Source organism: Eurosta solidaginis, chromosome X, assembly GCF_040869045.1.
Source record: "Eurosta solidaginis isolate ZX-2024a chromosome X, ASM4086904v1, whole genome shotgun sequence".
Taxonomy (NCBI): Eukaryota; Metazoa; Arthropoda; class Insecta; order Diptera; family Tephritidae; genus Eurosta; species Eurosta solidaginis.
The window spans coordinates 57,314,033-57,333,273 of NC_090324.1; the positions used below are offsets into that span (position 1 = coordinate 57,314,033).

At 41.4% G+C, this 19,241-nt stretch overlaps 1 protein-coding gene and 1 long non-coding RNA gene across 2 annotated transcripts in view; one reads left to right on the forward strand and one right to left on the reverse strand.

Annotated features, from left to right (window-relative positions):
- Nucleotides 1–19,241, reverse strand: part of LOC137234189 (inhibin beta chain-like) — a 364,782-nt gene that overhangs the window by 40,579 nt on the left and 304,962 nt on the right. The window lies entirely within an intron of this gene.
- LOC137234198 (uncharacterized) lies at nucleotides 4,649–5,961 on the forward strand. The gene is made up of 3 exons (XR_010947728.1): nucleotides 4,649–4,800; nucleotides 4,970–5,787; nucleotides 5,856–5,961. It is a non-coding gene; the product is annotated as an uncharacterized lncRNA (long non-coding RNA).

Genomic DNA, 19,241 nt, shown 5'->3' on the forward strand with positions numbered 1-19,241 from the left:
CAGTAGTGTTGCTGATGCTCATGACTATTCCACAAGTGACTCATCGAATGAAAGTGATGATAGCGAATAATAACGTAATTATAAAAGATAACCTACCCTATAACTTTTTGTTGGATCAGGTTTTATTTTATTTAAATCTATTGTCTTTTCTACTTTGTATGATACTGTACTTTTAAGTTTTTTTAATAAGTATTTTCACATAATTAATTTAATTATTTACATTGTTATTATTATTATTGTAATTCACTTTTACATTCCTGACTGGTACTATAAAATAATTTTGTAAAAATTGTAGCGCCAGGAAAAATACTCAAATAAATACAAAATATGTAATACATATGTACAGTCACTCACATAAATAAATAGACACACCTTTTTGGACAATTCATACAATTTTCGCTTCCGCAAATTTATTTTAACTAATCTCCCATAAGAAAATTTGTCACGATCTATAACAAAAACTAAATTATATTTAAAAAATATTTGAAAAATTCGACGAATTTTAACTAATTTCCCATAAGAAAATTTGTCACGATCTATAACAAAAATTAAATTATATATAAAAAATGTTTGAAAAATTCGACGAATTTTCATAAAAAATTTAAATTTTTTTTCGGAATTTTTAGAATTTTTTAGAGTATTGAGATTTGTAGTCCATTCAATTTAAGTACAATAAAGAAATATTCTTAAGTCCTTTAAATTTTTTTGGATCTATGTATGTCACTTATTCACATGAGTTACTCTATATGAAATAAGCAAATGTATGCATATGAAGTAAAATTTTGAAAAAAAAAAATAAAAAAAAGAACATATGGCTGAAAAAATTATGTTCGGCCTGAGTGCGTCTGGAACCGGCAGTGGGTAGGCGCACACGGGTCGATCTCGGGTTGATAGTGCTCTCGAAAGAAAGTAAAAGAACAGAACGCAAAGAAGATTTCCTCGTTATAATAGTGTTTTAATTAGAGTGTAGGAAAATATATACAAGGATACAATATTACCTTTGAGTGTAAAACTGATGACGGTGATACTCGGCGATGTGTGCTGGTTGGCGGTCGATCGAAAAAAAGACCGGTTGTGCCGTTGAGGACAACCGCTAAGCCGCGAAAAGGTCCTCTGGTATTAAGGAGGGGAAAAAAGCCACACACACAACAGCCCCCACATATACGTGCATGGGTGCTGACAACCTGCACACACACATGCATGCGTATGAAACGCATGCATGTGCATGCATGCACACAAATGCGGCGTGAGTGTGGGTGGCTGGAAATCTTATTAAAACGTTAGGGAGGGGCGCCGTCAATCAAGTAAAAGTTAGGCCTTGGGTCTAAACATGCCGCCCCCTTGCGGTAAGGAACATCACAGTCCGCCAAGGATCACCGACCGTGAAGAAGAGAAGAAAAAAATAAAAAACTTATAACTAATTATATCTAACTTAACATTAACCCTGGTCAGTCCGCCGGCTTGGCGGCACGCAAGATGGTCTGCGCAATGGGTGAGCTTGGTTGCTGATGCCTCTGTCATTCGGCACTTTTCCCGTTATGATTCAAGGCCTAAGCCAGGTTTGCCTAGAGCTAGGGATTGCGAAAAGAATTAAGAAGATATACGTGTTCATATTTCTTGCCGTTTATTACAAATTCATTGGAAATTCTATGCTTGTGAATTTTGTATGAAGAAAATTCAATAAAAAAGGAACGTATTGTAATGATACAAGATTTTAAACGCACACCTCTTGCGACTGTGTACAGCAGAAATTCAATAAAAAATAAAAAAAGTGTAAAAATTCATGGATTTCGGTCGTTACCGAACATTTTCATGTTAGGCCTTGGTTGTGCCCGAGAGTACCCAACCGAAGATGGTACTCTGAGCCAGCAAAGGGCCAAACGTGGTGGGCAGAATCCCTGGTAGCATTATTTCGGCATATACGTCTGTCCCTAGTACGAGGCGGATCGGGGCAGATGAATAAAACTGTAGATCCGCCAGACGGAGATGTGCGTACGGGGATGCGATGGCGCTGTCGACGCTGGTCGTTGGGGCCATTCGCCGAAAATTGGACACGACCGCCGCATGGGTTGCAATTCGTTTATTTTGGCCGTGTCTTCCTCGTATGCGTAGTAGGCATCCTGCTTGCCCGCCAATGGTGCTGGTAGGGAGTTGGAGCTCCCGGGCTAGCTCATCTGCGATAACGGTGGTGGGGGAGCATCCGTCAATCAAGGCACGGACGAGGTGTAGCCGCCCCCCAGCTTCTATCTTCACGACCGCGGTGGGTGTGATCGCTACCGTTGGTATCATGGTGGCGGTGGCTGCTGAATGCTGGGCTACAAGCCCTGACCGAAAGGCGGACACGGTGGTGAGCTGCAGCGTGTTGTCTCCGTGGCTGCGATCTTGTGGCTGATGTCGTTGATGCAGGCGAAGAGGCCTTGTCTCCGCTCTGCGGTCGCGCGGATGTCGTCTCCGTTGGGGGTTCCTGGTTTGCCGGCGAAGAGACCGGGTCTCCGCTCGGCCGTTATATGTATGGCGCTGTGCTGTCGCTGTCCCTTGTTGGAGCCGCTTCCTCTCGTGCTGCAGAAGTGGTCGAAATGATTTGGCTGTAGATGGTATGGTCGGGCGAAGAGACCGCGTCTCCGCTCCGGTTCGGCTGGCATCTCGGTTTTGGTGTGGACGAAGAGGTCCAGTCTCCGTTCCAGCGTCCGACGCATATAACGATATGGAGTCGTCTATCCGCTCTCGGGGTGAATCTAGCTCCTCTTCCACTTGGACGCTCCATGGCTTGGAGCGGGCTTCTTGTAATAGCTGCTCCTCTTCGTCGATCGAGGCGATGTGCAGCATCGTGTGGTGCTTCTCGCCGCACCGTTTGCATCGCCCTTGGCTTGGGCACGCGTTAGAGCGGTGACCAGGCGCCAGACAATTTCCGCAGTAGCTTTCGCGAATGGTTACGTAGAGGCGCTCTTCTGGCCTTTTCGCCCGAAAGGCTGGACACAAGCGGATAGGGTGTCGCTCAAGACACACTCGGCATTCCGACGAATAACGCGCTGCGTTCGTGGCAGCATTACGTTTTAAAGCGGCAAAACGACCCATTTTTCTGAAAGGAGTGAAATAGGTTTCAATGGGTCGCGTCATTGTCAAAGTGCAGGGGCGAGTGGTCCCTAATTGTATTGTTGAGATTTGGGATGTTTTAGTAGCGCTTGCGTAGGGGGCAACCATCTGTAGCAGTATAAAAATATTCATATTTGGCGCACATCATGTGCATGGCCTCTTTCCACGCACGTTATGTGTCTGGGTCTTTAGTGCCTTATTTTGTTTATTTTGTGTCGCCCTGTAGCGTTTTAGTTAGCCACGGGCACACTAGTGCTGCAGAAAAATGAGCATTTACGATTTTTCGGTTCGCACATTCTGGTACCGACCCGGGTAGAAAGTGTATAGTGTGGGTTCTTTTGAGTCGCTGTTATTTGTGTTGTTGGTGCTAAAAACCAACAACTTTCCTGCCCGCCGCAAAAAAAATGTCTGGACAGCAAAATTGCCTGCCAATAAAGAAAAAATATGTTCGTTTTGGAAGAGGGGAGATCTTTATAAAATGTATCATTTTTTATTTGTTGGTATTGCCCTCCGCTTATTTGTTCAACTTATCCCAAGTACTCTTGTAGTCCTGTTTTATTGATGGCCTTTATCAAACGGCACGGTTCCCGAAGGGTATTTGGCTCCGATACCGATTCCTCAGACTCGAGTTTTTGGGTACCCGTTTGCATCTTTTTATGCATCCCTAATATAATGTACATTTAAACTAGGCATATATATGTACATACGTTGGTATAAGTATATGGACAGTCAGTGCACGGACTTTACCGCATTGGTAGTTTGACCAACCTTTTTGGCCCATTTTTCATTTTCTACTACTACTGCTACCAAAACCTAGATTCTACCAATATTTCAGTATTTTCGCACTGAAAACGTATACTGCGATAATTTTAAAGTATTGAATTGCAGAGCCCACCCAACTACCATTAGGGGGCGATACTGACCAAATCAATAAATTTTGAAAAAATTTGTGAAGAACTTAAACAGGAAGTAAATTTTTGAGTGGAGAAATATAATGACTGAGTACGCGAATATTTTCTGCGCTATTTTTCTCCGTTTTTTTTTTTTTTTTTTTGCATAATTTGAACGACAATAAGAAGTTTTACGTAAACGATAACATGCCCAAATCGGTTATTTTGTGGAAGGATTTTGATACTTGGGAAAACTATCGGTGCAATTAGACGTTTCGTTAAATTTTGTTTGTGTATTTCAGGAAATAATGAGTATCCTGTGTATCTACAAATATATGGAGTTTTGGTTTTGTTTACCTGTTTTTGTCGAAAGAGTTATTTCCGTGAGATGCGCTTTATTTAGTTTACACTACATTATGAATTGTGGTGTACCAATATAGCTGTAGCTATGGGACCACTTGGAAAACAAAATCTCCCACTACTACTACTCTTTTCATTCGTCGTCCACCAACATTCCCTTTACACAAGTCCGCGCACTGGCACAATATACCAGACAAAAAATTCTGAACATTCCTATGCACAAATGTACATTTCTCTGAATTGAAGCAAACGGTAAACGGATCGTTCGACTCATGGCGCCGTTTGCTTCATTCTTTTCGTTTTACGCGTAGTGGAGTACGGTGCTTGGCAAATAGTAAGTAAAATTTATTAAATGATAATCTAATATATTCTTTTTACTAATTAATTAATTTTCTTTCTTTTCAGGTTACTGGCGTGGATGGTGGTGACGACATATTGATCGAATCGGGTTTTATTGGTGCTTTTTTTCCCTTTTTTTTTTGTTTTTTTTTTTTTTTTTTTTTTTTTAGGTTACCGGCATTGCAAAAGGGGTGCTCCAACTGCGGCGTCGGCCGCGCCGTTGGTTGGCATACCTTTGCATTGCCCATGGAAGCTTTTGGTAATGGCCTCTTCTCTTCTACTTTCAGATTGTTCCCCTATGGATGATGAAGAGAAGCCAGAATTTCCGTGGTGGAAAGTAAAAAAGTGGGATATACGCATAATAGTACGAATGTTTGAACGCTATGGTAGTCCACGAAATGTTGTTAGTGAGAAGTATCAAAAATTTTGCAGAATGGTATCTTCCTACCGTTACGTCATGTATTTTGGAAGTTCTACTTAAAATACTAGACCAGTTTCGAAATCATATTTACGTATCACCTCGCGTTTTAACTGCATATTTTGCATACATAATGTTTACATGTTTTGAGTAAACCTTTAACAATTCAAAGGTTGCTATGTGTCAAAGGAATAGAAATGATGATAATTGGTCATGGTGAATATATGGACCGTAGTTATAAAGTGATTTCTCAAGACTATGTAAATTGGATATCTGTGTATTCAGTAGAATATTTTCTACATACAAAGAGACTAATTAGCACTCTTAGATCCGTACCGTTTGTTACTTTCATATAAACTCACGGACCATTTAGATGATTGATAATAAAATGGTTGTATTCTAGAATGGTTTCGTATGGTCTCCGAATGTTACTACATATGTATATTGTTAACGAATATTCTGAAGCTGAGAGTGGCACGTTACGATGCAAATTTTCAATAGGCCAATGCCAAATCGGTTGGATCGTCAGCCTATTCCATGTCGCCATTTGATTTGTTTTACACTTACAACTTTCCGTGTATGTAGTTCTGCCAATGGAGAGTCCCGATCAGTTCGTAGCACGTTGACATTATCTGTGGCTGTTGTTGTTGTTGCATTTTGCGCGGACTTTTCCTCGTACACCAAATCGTGCGTATTACCTAATGGTTTTTTTTGTAATTGTGTGCCCAATGTAATGCTAATATACGCCTTTCCAGAGAAGTCATCTTAGCCACGCTTGGAGTATGAGCCTCGACAGAAAGGCGCAGCTTGCGAGGTTACATTCGATTTGCGGTCGCCACATGAAACTTATATTCTGGAGTGCTGCCGAATGTCTGTGGGATTCAGTTGCTTTCGCAGTGAGTAATTGTTGTTTATATGTGCTTATACATCGTGTAGATTTACTCTCATATGTCTGAATAATCGTTTCTATAGAGCAGTTCTGCTCGCAGAAATGTAAATTCATAACGAGACGCGCGCATGTCTCATGCTGCAGCGGTTGCAACAGAAAATCCTTTGCTAGATATGGTTTGGGAGATAGTAGTAGTCTCGCCTAAGTGAGGTGTTTGCTTCTGATAGCCAGGATGTATGACATATGTACACTTCGGAGTCAGCAAGTGGTGGATCAGTAAACGCATGGGCTAATAAGCTTGCCATCAACTCCTGACGCACCCACAACGGCTTACTTTGCCTCACAGCCAATATGGCTTCTGGTTCTGTACCCAGTACACACATACAACTTTTGTTATTCGATGTACAGGCGAACGTTTTCAAAGTTGGAGTGCTATGGTAAGCTGTGTAATCTCTATGGATGCTCATCTCTGGCACTGGCTCACAACTATCTAAATCATACCCCTGCATTTGTAATTAATTATTTATGACATCGGCATGTGCTATAAATACCATTGATTTGATTTTCCCAATAGGAACCTACTATTTTTGTAGTGACTATATACTGATTCGTGAATGCTGATTACAGTTTTACCAATCAAATAGGCGCCGCTTATGCCCTCAACAGCCAGAAGTCTATCTTGGTATATTTCCTTAAGATTTTTGAAATACTTGTGGTTGATCTGCTGTCGACGCGATACCTATCAATTTGTTGCCGTCCACCCGAGTAGAATGCACTCCGCTTAGTGCACAATTATCAGCATTCATTCATGCAGCCGATAGTCTACTGGTTGTTTCAGTTACCTGCCCCGTGGTGGCAGAAATAGGGTGTAACTTCAATGTGATTGGTGAAATCCCGAGACATTGTGATCATGTTGTGGAATAATTCTTTAATTATTCATGAGTAATTGTCTACGAAGTGATTCTTTTTTTGTTTGTTCTGGAGTTGAGAATAAGCCCTTTTCAGAGTGGAAGATGTTTGGATAGCCACAAAACCCCTGTCGAAATGTGAAAACTGAAATGCTCATACCAAATACGGGGACCAAGAACGATATCGTTGCGCATTCGAAGTCGAGTTTGGATATCAGAGCGTGACGAGTCTCATCAGTGAGGGAAAATGCTATGACATATGATGGTCTGGCTCTGCTATGAGCTACGTCGGGATTCGAAATAAACAATGATAGCGATTGCTATTTACTTCGTTTTGCGTTGCGGTCCACGGGGTGATATTGGGGGGTATTGAGGGTTATATGGAAAACATGCCTCCAGAGATGTAATGTGGTTTGCCGATTTGGGGACTTTAAATGGACTCAACCACTGCTTTCTCTGATATATCTTTCTGATGTTAGTAAATAGCTTCCGACATTTTTAACTCGCGTTGATTGGTTATTGAGTCAATCCAATCCTATGTGGCGAGACGAATTGAGCCAAAAACTATAAAAGGTTAATATTTATGTATATAGAACACACACAGAACCCGACAGCGCACACCTAGGCCAAGAACAACGTTCAAGTCAGAAAATTACATTTGCTTTTATCAAGCCATCTCTGGTAGAGTAGTGGAACAGGTATTTAAGATAGTCAATATATGGTTGGTATTGAATTGTTGCGGGTGGAAAGTTTCAAATCAAAATTTCAGATGTTTAACCTAGCTCTCTATTGATCTAGGTGGGTCGTGGTATTTCTATACCTGACATTGTTTGTATCATTGAAAATCAACCATATTCTATTTATACACTTTCAACGGGTATTACATTGTCTCTAGCTTATGTTTAATGTAAAACGCGGCTCTCTTGACGTGAAGAAATAAAGGAAGTAAAAATTGATTATTTGATGGAACGCTTGTATGGGGTTTGGAATTTGTGCGACGTTAGCTTTATGCAAAATAAAATTATCGTCTACTAGGATTACTTGTATCTCCACGGATCATTTTATTTCAATTTGTCTATTGATTTGAAGTTAATTTATTTGAATTTAATGAGTCTTTCATATCTCCAGTAATCACTGAGTAAAGACTTGGTGAAATAGTGGAGATTACTTTAATGGATAAGATAAAGACAGTTTTCAACGTCTTCTGAGTAAAATATTGTTTCGAGTTGCTCGGCTTCTTGTTGTGCGCCTCGAAGGACCAACGTTCGGCCTGGATGTCCAGATAACGAGTCGTCATCGACCTACATACAACACTACATATACTATGAAATGCATATGTCAGCCTTAGTGTATGTCAGCTTGGAAATGAGGTAGATGAGTTACATACATATTTTAATGGCATGGTAGCGGTAGCCCCTATTTACCATATTCCCTTACTCCGATTCACCATTTAGGAGTGATTGCGGTTGACGAAATGGACTTCGGGCCCAGCTACCAAAAATTGATTTTAAGGAGGTTACTATTCTTGAGACGAAGATTCCAAGTTCCTACCCTTGCTTTTAGACTGCATGTGATATGAGAGATTATATATAAATATGTAGGTGAATATATAAATGTATATGCATGTCGGGACCGAACGTCTGTTACTTATTATGTGGCAGATCATGGATCTGCGTGAGGGTTCTGGTGTCCTCGCTCGGGGCGAGTGAATGTGGGTTGACTTTTGTAAATTTAAAATATACAAAGGGCCGACAGCCCTTAGATTCTGTGGCAGATCGGTTCGCCCTTCTGCGGTAGGCTTTTCTGGTGGCCTCGTTCCGGGAGAACGAGTGAGTTGGGGTTGCTTGTTGGGTCCTCGCTTGGGGTGAGCGAGTAAATTTTGGTTGATGGTTGGCCTCGTTCCGGGTGAACGAGAGCTGGGTTTGATTATTTTTTTTTTTTTTTTGATAGTAGGGATATGGAGGAACGGAGAGATTGTTAGGAGGAGCTCTTAGCCTTCTCGCAATCCGTCTCTTCCGTTGGAAGAAGGATCAGTTTGACCAAAGGTCGTCTGACTTGACCCTTCTCGGTTTTGAGGTCGACTACGCGTACTCGGTCATCTTCGCCGGGGTGTACGTTGATGACTCTATCTAACCTCCATTCGTTGGGAGAGAGGTTGTCCTCTTTGATGACAACTAGATCATCCACTTTAAGATTTTGCTTTGACTGTTTCCACTTCACTCGTTTTTGAAGTTCGGAAAGGTATTCGGTTTTCCAACGACGGCAGAAGGTTTGATGGAGGGCCTTGAGCTTCTGCCATCTGTTTATTATGGAGGCCGGGCTTTCGTTCACATCCGGTTCTGGGGGCGCCAGAAGATGGCTGCCCGTTAGGAAATGTCCTGGGGTTAGTGGTTCCAGGTCCGTTGGGTCATTCGACCCTGGACTGAGAGGGCGCGAGTTGAGGCACGCCTAAATCCTGCACAAAAGGGTTTGGAACTCCTCTATGGTGTACTTATGGGGAGACGCGATCCTTTTGAAGTGGCTTTTGAAGCTCTTCACTCCCGCCTCCCACAAGCCGCCCATATGTGGAGCGCCAGCGGGAATAAAATGCCAAGTTAATGCTTGATGGCTATACTTGGAGACTGTTTTGTCTCGGCTTTCTGCCAGGAAGGCTTTGAATTCCGATCGTAAAGATCTGGAAGCTCCGACAAAGTTCGTACCATTGTCGGAGTAGATGTTCTTCGGACATCCTCTTCTCGCGATAAAACGCGAAAAGGCCGCGAGGAAGCCTGGGGTACTAAGGTCACTAGTGGCTTCTAAATGGATGGCCTTAGTGGAAAAACAGACGAAAAGGCATACGTAGCCTTTTGACAGTCGACATCCCCTACCGCGGTAGCTTTTGATGTCGAAAGGCCCTGCAAAGTCTACCCCGGTATTGGTGAACGCGCGGGTAAAAGTAGTCCGCTCGCAGGGAAGGGTCCCCATAAGTTGGGACTGTGCCTGCTTTCGGTGAATAATGCAGGTTTTGCAATTGTGGATGATGGCTCTGATCATGGTCTTGACATTCGGTATCCAGTATTGGGTTCGGATGAGACGGAGCATGAGCTGGTTCTCGCCATGAAGGGAGTCATGATGAGCCATCATAACTGTAAGGCGAGACAGCCTGCAATTGTAAGGCAAGATGATCGGATGACGCTCGTTGTATGACATGTCTTTTGACGCCCCTAGACGCCCCCCTGTTCTAATAATATCATCTTTATCGATATATGGATTTAGGGACAGTATTTCACTCTTGCGATCGATAGGTTCCCTATTTTTTAATTTTAAATATTCTGTCCCGTAAAATTGTTTCTGGCAGACTCGTATTAATGCTTGAGTCGTTGCCTTAATCTCATCGGCTGAGATTATACACGACCTTTCGTGGAACATTGCTTTAGTTTTTGGGTGAGTTCTTTTATAAAATCTCCTAACATAGGATAGAACCTTCAAAGCCCTGGGTAAATTTGAAAAACGATCGAGAATATCTACATGATCTACCCTTGTCGTGGCATATGTTTGTGCCCTCTTTTCCTCAACGGACGTTTTGTATTCGGTTTCTTGTGCTGGCCAGTGGGAATTGTCTTCTTGCAGCCAAGAAGGTCCCTGCCACCACAACGAATTGTTGGTCAACTCTGATGCAAGTAGTCCTCTGCTTCCTAGATCCGCTGGATTAGATTCCGAGTCCACGTGAAGCCAGTCCTTGCTACCGACCATATCGATGATCTTAGTGATTCGGTGTGCGACGAAGGTTGACCAGGAACAGGGCGGCTTTCTTATCCATGCGAGTACGATGGTTGAATCAGTCCAGAGGTGAACTTTTACGGGTCCCAAATGAATATTTCGGAATATTGATTCCATCATTTCTGCGAGAAGCACGGCGCCGCAGAGTTCTAAACGTGGTAGCGAGATGGTTTTCACTGGAGCTACTCTGGTTTTTGCTAAGAGTAAGTTAATGAAAAACTGATCGTCTCTTTTTACGCGCATATATATCGCTGCAGCATATGCTTTCTCGGAAGCGTCACAGAAGCCGTGGATTTCTATTTCGCCTTCCGGGGAAAAATTTACGCACCGCGGTATCCGTATGTTATCTATTTCGCCATAGTGTTGGGTGAAGGTTTTCCACCGTTCTAATGTATTTGGTGAGACAGGCTCATCCCATCCGGTGCCTTCTAACCAAATATTCTGCATTAATATTTTTGCTACTATGACCATTGGTGCAAGCCAGCCTAAAGGGTCGAAAAGTTTGGCTATAGCGGATAGGATTGCGCGTTTGGTGATGTTCTTGCCACTCTCTAAAGCTCCCGGGGCGAAGTAAAACATGTCTGAATGCGCGTTCCATCGTATTCCGAGTGCCTTCACCGAGCTAGCCTCTTCAAACGCTAGGAAGTCCTCGCTGAGCCGATCCGTTTTGGGGATGTCCTGAAGGATTTCCTCACAATTTGATGTCCACTTGCGCAATGGAAAGCCAGCTGAGTGTAATGCTTCGCGAATCTCGTTTCTTGCTCTGATGGTTGACGCTATTGTATGTCCTCCAGATAAAACGTCGTCGACATACATACTATCTCGTAATATACCCGATGCTATTGGGTGCGTATTTTCTACATCATCAGCCAATTGTAGAAGTGACCGTATCGCGAGGTAGGGGGCGCAGGTTACACCAAAGGTAACAGTCTTCAGTTCGTAAAGACTGATGGGTTCGTTGGGGGATGTTCGATGGACAATTCTTTGAAATTTGGCGTGATTATCGGTCACCCAAATTTGCCTATACATCTTTTCTATGTCACTATTAAAGACAAAGCGGTACAGTCTCCAACGTAGAATTAAAATAGGCAAGTCTGCTTGGAGTACTGGACCTGGGTGGAGTATGTTGTTTAGACTAATGCCATTTGCTGTCGGGCTTGACGCGTTGAAGACAACGCGCACTTTGGTAGTGGTACTTTCCGCTTTTACAACGGCGTGGTGGGGCAGGAAATAACTATCGGAATCGTCGGATGGAATATTGTTTTTGATTTTTCTCATATGTCCAAGCGTTTCGTATTCAGATAACACCCGAACATATTCTTTCCCTAACTCTTGGTTTTTCAGTAATCGCCCCTCATTTCTGAAGAATTGTGAACATGCGCGCTTTAGGGACGGTCCTAATTTAATATTCTCAGGGTAATCCTGCCTGAATGGTAGCGAGACTGTATATCTTCCACTTTCATCACGTTTTGTTGTGTCCTTGAATAATTGTTCACAATACCTTTCTTCTTCATTAAGCATTTTATTTTTGGGAACATTTTCTATCTCCCAGAAAGCTTTTAATTGGTTGTCCAATGCAACCTCGTTATAAAATGACATGATGCTCTTCGTTGGACTTGGTGCTTCGATGCGACCGGTTAGTATCCAACCGAACACTGTCTCTTGGGCCAAAAGTGTATTTAGTACATTCTTTTTTAGACCGCTCAGTATAATTTGGGGATATATGTCTCCTCCAAGTATGAGGTCTACGTCTTCGTTGATGTAGAACCTTTTATCTGCCAAAACCAAGTCTGGGAATGCCTGCATAGTCATGGCGTTGATATGGCAGGATGGAAGATTCCCAGTGAGTTTGGCTAGGACTAGAACGGGTGTAGTCAAGCTGAAGCAGGCATCCACTGGTGAACGTAATTCAATTTTGGATGCCTCTTTCACCTGAGCTGACACCGCATTTGTGATGCCTGAAACTTGGGCATGCATTTTTCTCGCTGGCAAATTGATTCTGCGTTTCAGTCTTTCAGTTATAAAGGAACATTCAGACCCTGAATCAACTAATGCCCGTGCGGAGAAGTCGGTACCATTATGGCGAATGTGTACGCGAGCAGTTCCTAATAGCACACCTGTGCTGGAGTTCGTATGACAGGATGTCACATTTTTGTTCCCGTTTGAACCTGGTTTTTCTGATTCATGTCTCGCTAATGCCTGTCTAGAAGTAGAGGGCCTATTATCGTAGGAGTGTTGGGGCGGGTTGTAGGTGGTGTTTTTCTGTAGGGTATCCGCATGCAGGAGCGTATGGTGACGAGAGTGGCACGTATTGCAGTTGTAGGAACTGGTGCATCTGGTCACTGTGTGTCCTGGGGATAGACAATTCAGACAACCACTCGTAGATTTTATGAATTTAATCCTTTCAGGAGGGGTTAACTCGCAAAAGCGTGAACAGTTGCGTAATCTGTGTTCAGGGGATTTACACATTTTACAAATTGATTTTGTTGTTTGCTTGGATACTTTCGTTTGAAAAGCACCAAGTCTTTTCGTAGGGGTTTCTGACGATTGTCGCGACGCGTTTGGTTTTTGCACTTTCGCAGTGGCATGCCCTGTAAAACCAGACACTGTTTCAAGTGTCTGAAACCGATTAGACAGGAATTTATCCATATCCTCCCACTTGGATATGTCCATTTTATGGTCTATACTTTGCTCCCAAAGAGCCAGCGTGCTCTCTGGTAACTTGGTTGAGCATAGATAGGTCAGGATTGCGTCCCAATTGGAAGTGTCAATTTTGTGGCATTTGAGGGACGAAATACAATTATTTATATCATTTTGCAGCTTTTTTATTGAACTGCCACACTCACTTTCTACCTTTTTTAAGTTAAATAAAATTTGTAGTTGTGTGTTAACTAAGATACGTTTGTTTTCGTATCTTTCACACAAGTTTTTCCAGGCCATCTCGAAACCTTCATTTGTAAGGGGGCATTTTTTAACGATATCTTTTGCTTCGCCCTGCGTTTTGTTGTTGAGATGGAATAACTTTTCCACCCCTTTCAAGCTGGAATTGTTTATATAAATTGCCGTGAAAAGGTCGCGAAAAGTTGGCCAAGACAGATAATCCCCTTTAAAAACTTCCGTATCGCAAGCAGGGAGGCGAATTTTATGCCCATGAGGTTCTTGCTCAGGGTTGACGTTCTTTTCATCCTTCTTGTATTTTTCTGCCTCAGCAGATATAGACGCTGAACATCGCACGTAGATTGCGTATGCTGCCTTTTGCTTCTTTCTGATCGCCATAACGTCATCCGCTGACACCTCATCAGATCCCAATAGCGAATCAAACGCAGACTTTACCTTCTTCCACAAGAGCCGCAACTCTTCCTGCTGTATTGCAAGGGTGTGTTTGCTATGGTCGCTCTCCGGAATAAGGCTGTAATCTTTATCAAACTCTGCGATTGATTCTGCTAAACGGATGTAGGTTTCCATTGTTTTATTTACGTTTATTAACGAGAAACTTTCCGATTAGAAAAATAGAACTCTTCTGAGTTAATATGCCTGCCCAGCCCTACATCAAAACTATTGAACTTCGAGTTTATTATTTATTTTGTTTATTGCAGACTTTTTGTCTTGGTAGCGACAACGAAAAGGGTTTATTTTATGGACTTTTTTGTCACAACAGGGACAACAAAAAGGATTTATTTTTGTACTTTTTGTCACAGCAGCGAAAAACAGCAAAAGATTTAATGTACAAATTTTTGTCTCAGCGGCAACAACAAAAGGGGACCACTCGCCACCTCCACAAATAATGGGTGTATGCTTGAAGAAGTGAAAAAATGCGTGCGATATTGTAAAAAAAAAAAAGCGCCAAAAAAAAAGTGTAAAAAGTGTTTAAAAAGTGAAGTGAGCACCGGATTAATTAATTAAATTGAACTTAATTTCGTGTTTGTGAAGTACAAAAGAAACAACAACAAAAACCTATTTAGTATGGTGCGGAAAGTGAGGTTAGGTTACCCTCTTCCTTGTGTTGTGTCTGGAAAACCTTACCACTGGTGGGGGGATGGACCAGATAATCACAAGGACTGAAAATAAAGGCTAACAAACCGAGTGATTTAACCTTTGAAATTAGAAAAATAAATTGGTGCTCACTAAATCACTTCACTGTTTTCACTTTTATTTTTAATTTTTCGCGCACTACACGGGGTTTTTCTCTTTACTTTGCAAAAAACAACACTCAAAAAAAAGTGGCAAGAAATATGAACTTACGTTGTTTTTGTGGAAAAATTGATGTGATGGTTGTGGCTCCGGCGGCTGATAATGTCGTGTATAGTATCAAACTTCCAACTTTTTGGTGGTTCTGCTGGACTATGCTGTGACAAATAAAACTTTTGATGATTTCTTGTGGCAATTCGTGCAAATTTAGTAGTAGGCAAATGTGCTGTGTTGTGGACTGTATATATAAAGAGGCGCTTTTAGTTCCTGGTGAGGAGGACCAATGTTCGGCCTGAGTGCGTCTGGAACCGGCAGTGGGTAGGCGCACACGGGTCGATCTCGGGTTGATAGTGCTCTCGAAAGAAAGTAAAAGAACAGAACGCAAAGAAGATTTCCTCGTTATAATAGTGTTTTAATTAGAGTGTAGGAAAATATATACAAGGATACAATATTACCTTTGAGTGTAAAACTGATGACGGTGATACTCGGCGATGTGTGCTGGTTGGCGGTCGATCGAAAAAAAGACCGGTTGTGCCGTTGAGGACAACCGCTAAGCCGCGAAAAGGTCCTCTGGTATTAAGGAGGGGAAAAAAGCCACACACACAACAGCCCCCACATATACGTGCATGGGTGCTGACAACCTGCACACACACATGCATGCGTATGAAACGCATGCATGTGCATGCATGCACACAAATGCGGCGTGAGTGTGGGTGGCTGGAAATCTTATTAAAACGTTAGGGAGGGGCGCCGTCAATCAAGTAAAAGTTAGGCCTTGGGCCTAAACAATTACGTAGTTGTAATAAATGACTGCATATGAAGCGGAAAATCTCATAAAATAATTTTGTCCAGCTAGCTTGTCCTACACTGTGCGGCGGAAAGGTGTTTCATCAAAAATTTTTTGCAGTTGGGAAAGCCCGTACAGAGTTGTGAAGAAGATCAGTGATACCATCTACCGCATACAAACCATTGGGAAACCACGGAGTAGAAGAGTGGTACATTTGGAGATGCTAGCGACGTTTAGATCGGGAGATTTATCTGATCGGGACGATCAGATTTAGGTGGAGGGAAGTGTTACGAATATTAGCAACATTAAGGGGTACTGCCATTTCAAAGCCGATGCTAAGCAGCGCCTTGTATGCACATCCATAAAACAATCATTATGTATCTACATAAACGAATCAATCACTATATCTACACATATGTACGTATACTCAGCTGAGAAGCAACGCACAACCACATGCATATATCTGAGATACTCCCTAAAGTTTGCAATGAGAGAATCTATAAAATCGTGCAATTGTAGTTACAGCTGAGAAATTTGATAGCTGATGGCCAACTAGTAGATTCTGAAAATGGAATCGCCTAGAAGATGCGAACGAGGAAATCAAAGAGTATAAAAGGCAGCGACAGATAGAGGCGCTAGAGTCAGTTTCAATTAAGCACGCTATCTGTCGGGCAATAGTAGAGTTATGTATTGTGAAGTACTTTAATAAAGGCCATTTTGCATTATTAAATATTGGAGTTATTTATTCATCAGTTTACTGATTCGAACTTAGCAGAAGGTTGCAAATAAGAGGATTTGCAAGTAAATTCGTTACAATATAAAATTTTTGTAAAATTTTCTTTTAGTGTTTTGTTTTAATAATTTGGAGAATTGGATGATACAAATTCCGTGTTAAGCTGACATGGAAAGCGCCTGTTTTTTTTTAAATAACTTTTGAAGAGTTAGAAAGAGTTAAATTTTGCAATTAGTTTCTTATAACTGGCAGTGATGCCCATCCGTTGATACCACTTTTGACCATATCCGACCAATTTTCGACCTGAACAATAAATGAACTAAACAGTCGTAAACGAGTAGAAAATATAGCAACGCGCCGGATGGCGCCGCCGCGCCGATATTTTAGACATTCGGCGGCGGCGTGCGAAAAACGACCAAAATGCGCGGCGGCGGCGGCGTATATATCTACTATGGAGTTCGGCTAAGCCCTCACACCAACGACAAGGTGCATACCTTAGTGAGGGACACAGAAACCTCAATACAAATACAGCAGGATATCATCAGCATATGCATGTATTCTCACAAATCTACATATATGGAACACATCATTTACAAATAAACTAAACAGCAAAGAACCTAGTATAGAACCTTGAGGAACGCCGATGGTTATTTTCCTTAGCTGCGACATACCTACTCCATTGCAAATATATTGTGACCTCTCTGATAAGTAACTCTATTATATTTCGCGCATTGTTGACCAATCCAAAGTCTTGTTGAAGTTTGCTGCAGAGCAAACTATGGTCAACCGAGCCGAATGCTTTCGAAAAATCAAGCAAACACAGCAACGTCAATTGTCTTTTGTAAACGGTATGCATATGTTATCCAATATTTTTACAATTGCCGTTGAACAACTATGCTTAGCTCGGAAACATGACTGATATGGTGAAAACAAATTATGATTGAGTATAAGCCAAGGCGAATTCAGTACCAGGTGTTGTTATTCCAACAGCTGATTGCTTCTTCTTGATAATTTTCCATACAAAGCCTTGTACAACAATATGTCAGTTAATCGAAATCAATGAAATTTTTTTTTGACTTAAAATTCTTCTGCACGGCGAATTTATTGAATTCGCCTAGTATGGATTCGCCTTTGTTCAGCTAATAAGGTCTCAAAAACTTTTAATATCACTTGTAATATGCTTATGGGCCTAAAATAAGCGGGGAGTTGCTACTTTGTTCATGCAAACAGATCTAACCATTGCAATTTTCCATTGGGCAAACATGATGTAGTTATACACTGAGGGAAAAACCAGTCTAACATCAAGAAAAACCTTCCTAATTTAATCCCGATCGTTGTTAATAGTCTGCTAAGCTTAAAAATTCTTAATCTAATAATGAAAATCTTATTTTTAGACCACTTAATATTAAATTATTTCGGTCCGTCTTTAAGAACCAAATTCTTAAAAAGATATTGATCGTTCTTTTTATAAGATTGAGAGATTCTTCCTTCATGAAAGTGTATTCTTGATATTAATCTGTACCGTTCTATCTTCAATAACGTATATTATTGATACTAATCTGCTTTGTTCTTAACTTTCACTTTCGAAATTCGAATTTCGAAATATAGCTTACCCCGTAGTAATGGAATGAAAACACTGCCATAGGTTAAACTTCACTTTCATTTTATTCAAGTACTAGCAGCCCGTGTGCGACTTTGCTCGCGAAACGGATGTTTATTGTTGTACAAAATAATAACAAATTATATGTGAGATATGTTATTGATATTAGAAAAGAGAATTACTCTAAATATACATATGTGGTATTTATTTAATTCTATAACTTAAAGTACTTCCGAATACACTACATTTTTAGTTTTATTATCTGAAGGTAACAGTATATTGTGATTGTGAAGGTTCCCAGTTCGCGATATTGCAACATACAACTGCATGCAAGTCAATACCTTGTGGAAAGTTTGGCCTTGTGATTTGTTGATTGTGACTGCAAAGGAAACCTTCACAGGAAATTAAATAAAAAAATAAATGTAAGGCGCGATAACCTCCGAAGATATCTAAGGCCGAGCTTCTCTTTCAATTTGCGTCGTGCTCCTCTTGATTTTCCCTACAAATTGGCCGGACGCGACCTACATGTTTTATGCCGACTCCGGACGGCATCTGCAAGGCAGATGAGTTTTCACTGAGAGCTTTTCATTGCAGAAATACACCCGGAGCGCTTGCCAATACTGCCGAGGGGCGACCCCGCTTAGAAAAATTTTCCTCTAATTTAAAAACCTTATTTCTAAAATTTTGATGTTAATTTGCCCGGGGTGCGAACCCAGGGCATACGGTGTGGTAGGCGGAGCACGCTACCTTCACACCACGGTGGCCGCCAACACACACAGGAAATTGGAACCGTTTATATTGGAAGGGCATATCATAGGTATGCGGGGTATGAACGATATATCTCCGGCCGCAGGACCTGTGTGGTTCATTGCTTCGAGGATAATTTTATGCATTCGTTTTATTTGTAATCTCGTTCCACTGCACTGAGTTGGTGACTTGAATTTACGCAACAAAATAATTGGAATATCGTTTTTTAACTTCAAGTTTAGGGGGCGGTATGCTAGAGATGCGATTTTAAACATTCAATTCGATAGTGTACGGCATCTACATTATTAAGAACAGTATCATTTGATATACACTCTTTAACTTCGTCAGGAACTCTATCTAGAATTATGTTATTTATTTAGTCTACAGTCGTATTCCTTGGTGAAATGATAGACCGTTCGCATAGCCAAGTATGTGGCTTGCTGGATAGCTCTTCAATATTTGGGTAAACTTCTGATATTAATTCGCTCACGTTATGTACCACATTCCCAAACTTTGAATCTCTATAAAGT